The sequence below is a fragment of the Chrysochloris asiatica genome, unplaced genomic scaffold, assembly GCF_000296735.1.
Source record: "Chrysochloris asiatica unplaced genomic scaffold, ChrAsi1.0 scaffold00029, whole genome shotgun sequence".
Taxonomy (NCBI): Eukaryota; Metazoa; Chordata; class Mammalia; order Afrosoricida; family Chrysochloridae; genus Chrysochloris; species Chrysochloris asiatica.
This window is the reverse complement of record NW_006408547.1, coordinates 19430949-19435682: the sequence shown is the minus strand read 5'-3', so window position 1 is coordinate 19435682 and position 4734 is coordinate 19430949. Positions and strand designations below refer to the sequence as shown.

The following is a 4734-nucleotide window of genomic DNA, read 5'->3' as shown; positions in this document are numbered from 1 at the left end:
CCATGGAGTGGCTGGTAGTTTCAAACTGCTGGCCTTAAGGTTCACAGCCCGATTCGTAACCACTACACTACCAGAGCTCCTTTGCTCTGCATTATATCGTCTTATTTCTTGACAGCTGCTTTCATGGGTGCTGATGGTGGATCCAAGCAAAATAAAGTCTCTGACAATTCCAATCTTTTCTTCATTTATCATGATATCATTTATTAGTTCAGTGGTGAGGAATGTTGTTTACTTTACATTGAGGTACAACCCATACCAAAGACTCTGGTCTTTGATCTTCACCAGTAGGTGTTTTTAAAGTCCACTTTGCTTTCAACAAGCAAGGTTGTATCATCTGCACACTGCAGATGGTAGGTAATGAGGCTTCCTCCAGTCCTGATGCCACATTCTTTTTCATATAGTTCAGCTTCTCAGGTTGTTTTATCAGCAAACAGATTGAATAAGTATGGGGAAAGAATACAACCCTGGTGCACACCTTTACTGATTTGAAACCATGCAGTGTCCCCTTGTTCTGCCTCTGGACCTATGTACAGGTTCCTCATAAAGTACTCCAGAATACTCATTCTTCAAAGTGTTGTCCAAAGCTTGTCATGATCCACACAGTCAAAAGCCTTGCATAGTCAATAAAACACAGGTAAACATCATTCTGGTATTGTATGCTTTTAGCCATTATCTGCCTGATGTCAGCAATGATAATCCTTCATTCCACATCCTTACTGGAATTCAGCTTGAACCTCTGGCAGTCCCCTGTCAATGTACTATTACATCTGTTTTTGAACTATCTTTAACAAAAATGTATTGGCATGTGATATTAATGTTATTGGCTGATGGTATCTGTATACCATTGGGTTGCCTCTCTTTGGAATGGGTACAAGTATCGATCTCTTCCAATCAGTTGGCCCGGTAGATATCTTCCAAATTTCTTGTCATAGATGAGTGAGTACCTCCAGTACTGCATCAGTGTTACAAGATTTCAATTTGTATTCCATCAATTTCTGGTGCCTTGTTCTTTGCCAGTCAGTGCAACTTGGACATCTTTGCAACTTGGACATCTTCCTTTGGTACCATTGATTCTTGATCACATGCTACCTCTTAAAGTGGTTGAACAACAGCGATTCTTTTGGTACAGTGACGGTGTATTCCTTCTATGTTCTTTTGATGTTTTCTGAATCATTCAATATTTTGCCCATAGAATCCTTCAACATTGCAAGTCAAGGCTTGAATTTTTCTTTAGTTCTATCAGCTTGAGAAATGCTGAGTGTGTTCTTCACTTTTGGTTTTCTAACTCCAGGGCTCTGCACATTTCATTATAATATTTGGCTTTGTCTTCTTGAGCTGCCATTTAAATTTTTCTGTTCAGCTCTTTTGCCTCCTCATTTCTTTCATTTGCTTTAACAGCCCTTCCCTGGAGAGCATATTTCAGAATCATGTGACATCCATTTTATTTCTTCCTTGTCTTCATAATTACCTTTTGCTTTCTTCCTATATGGTGTTCTTGATGTCATATTACAAGTCTTCTAGTCTTTGGTCATTAGTGTCTAATACACTAAATCTGTTCTTGTGATAATCTCTAAAATTAGGTGAGACATGTTCAAAGTCATGGACTTGAGAGCCAAAACAAGGGGACACTACTTGGTTTAAAATCAGGAAGGTGTATGTCAGGGTTATATTCTTTCACCATACTTATTCAGTCTGTATGCTGAGCAAACAATCCAAGAAGCTTCAGCCTGAACTTGCATATAAGCAATTGATGGTCTGTTCCACAGTCTGCCCCTGACCTTATTTTGGCTGATGATGTGGAGCTTTATACCATTTCTTTCCACAGATGTAGTCATTATGATTTCTGGTGAGGCCATGTGACTAGTTGCCTTTTATATTGTTTTAAACAGGCATTTGCAATGAAGAAGTCATTGGTCTTACAAAATTCTATCATGCAATCTCCAGGATTATTTCTATCACCAAGGCCACGTTTTCCAACTACTGATCTTTCTTCTTTGTTTCCAACCTGTGCATTCCAACGACCAGCATTATCAGTGTATCATGAGTGCATATTTGATCAATTTCAGACTGAAGAAGTTGGTGGGATTCTAAAATTTTACCATCACTAGCTTTAGTGGTTTGTGCATAAATTTGAATAATAGTGGTAATAACTGGTCTTCCTTGTAGGCGTATGGATATTATCCTATCACCATGTTGTACTTCAAGATTGATCTTGAAATGTTCTTTTTGATCATGAATACGATGCCATTCCTCTTCCTTTGTCATTCCTGGCATAGTAAACCATGTGACTGTCAGATTCAAAAGGGTCAATAGCAGTCCATTTCAGCCCACTAATGTCTAGGATATCAGTATTTACATGTTCCATTTCATTTTTGACAACTTCCAATTTTCCTAGATCCATATTTTATACATTCCAAGTTCCAATTATTAATGAATGTTTGCAGCTGTTTTTCCTCATTTTGAGTTGTGCCAGAATTGACTTGATGGCATTTAACAACAAGAGTTATGTGGTACTTTCTGAACAAGAGTCTCTTCCTCAATTCACATTAACCTGTAGTCCAACAAAAGGTTGTAAAGGAATTTCACAAAAAGAAATCTTTAAATAATTATGCCCATTTTATGCTGATCAAGCAGCTGAAAATAGACTTCTAAGTAAACTTGATGACACATTTAATATTTTGAATACTTTTAAAGTAGGATCATATCTTTGTTCTTATAAAAACACTTTGTATTTAACCGTGATTGGCACCAGAAAATCCTGCAAATTGGAGCTAGTTTTAGCTTCCTTATTTTCATGAACAAAATATTTTAGGAGATAGAATTTATAGAAAAGAAACATTAATGCTCAATTCACTTACATCTAAGTATTCTCAGAGGAGTGCTAGTGCATATTTTAAAAATCCTATTTTAAACTTTTTCTAAGGAAAATCAAAGGTAACATTTCCTTTTGTAGTATGGCACAGCCCTCCATTCAGAGAAAAATATACATTGGGGAACCAAAACAGACTACACAAAAGCTAGGGACAACCAGGAAAACACTGACATCCTCAAGGGCAATGAGAAAATATATGCAGACTTAATTACAAATATTTACATTTCAAAACAGAATTCTGAGTTAGATACTCAATACCAACATTTTAAAAGTTATTTTAAAAGGTTTGACAATTGTCCAAAATGTTTTTATAAAGTCACACTTCAATGCATAGAATTTAACACACTTGGACTATATTATGCAAAGATTATGGGTCTTCTGTCTATTACCTCTCATAACTATAAAACAAAATTATTTTCATTTTTAAAGCTATATAACCAAAAGTACTGAGCAAATAATTTTATTGTCTCATATCAAATTTATATTAAATACTACTGCTCTCATTCATTTGTTCAACAACTTGTCCTAAAATCTCATCAACTACATCAACATGATAATTTGCTTGCTGAAGATCTAGATTGGGTACAATCATGGCCAGCAATTATTCCACATTAACACAAAGGCATGGAAGTTTGAGGCTTTCTCCATCAGTAAGATTTATAGACTCGTCAGTGTTACTTGAAGTTGAAACTGTTCTTGTTGACTCATAGATTTTTAACTGTTCAATTTCAGTTTTGAGTTCTTCGCACTTTAAACGAATTTGTGGTTTTTCCATTTCCAGTAATTCAGTCTTTCATACTGGTCTCTCATTATTGCATTTGTCCAGTTTTGTAACTACATCATCACCTTATACCAGCAACTCATCAATTTCACTTTGACTCTCACGACTAGAACACTTGACATTCAGCCTTCACATGTTGTGAAGCACTACGCTGTTTTTTCAGACTTTCTATTACTTTTAAAGCTTGCAGATACTGAGATACATGTAGTCTGGACTTTCAGATTTGCCATGAACATGTTCAAGTACAAATGCAGCATCAGTTCCAGTAGATTGATGGCAAGTTTCCTTCTTCATGTATTTATCGTTCATTCCTAGAATCTCCCAATGTAACACTATCATCTGGTCAATAAGTCTATGGAGCTTTTATAATTTTCCTAACTAGAAGCAGCGCATTCCTCACCTCGTTTAGCTGGCAATAAGAATCACCTGCAGATTTCTCAATGCTTTCCTAGGTTTCCAGTATCTTGGCTTCAGCTTCTCCACAGGATGCCAGTGAGCTGTATCATTCCTCATATCTATTTCATCTTCAATAGTTTCTTTTTCTTTCTTTTTTTTTTATTAACAAGCAAACTTGGTACTTCAGTCTATGAGGCTGCAGTAGTTCCTTCATCACATCTGGATGATGAGAAGCTAATTGAATTAGTCTGATGACAGGATCATTATCATCCCCAATGCCAACCCGAATACCAGTATGCACTACGTGAGTCTCTTTCAATTTTACATCAACACGAGATCTACTGCAGGTTTGGGAGTAATCTTTATCACAGTCATCATCTTTTTAAGTGTAATTTTCAAATGTTTGATGAGTCTTGTTGTTTTTTTAAAATTTAATTTATTTATTTATATTGTGGATTGAGTGAAAGTTTACAGGGCATCATCAGTTTTACATTCAACAGATCATACACCTTGTTTCATTACAATGATTATAATCCCCTCCATGTACCATCAGTTTTTCTCAGTATTTCTCTCTACTCATTTAAGCTCTCTCTTTTTTTTTTTTTTTAAATACTCAAGCATATATAATAATTTATACCACCAAAGGGCACATTCTGCCACTTTGTCTCCTGGCTGCCCACTCTCA

The 4734-nt window shown here is 35.9% G+C and overlaps 1 pseudogene; it reads right to left on the bottom strand.

The window, feature by feature from the left end:
• Positions 1-3356: 3356 nt before the first annotated feature.
• LOC102830310 lies at positions 3357-4166 on the bottom strand (annotated as a pseudogene).
• Positions 4167-4734: the final 568 nt, after the last annotated feature.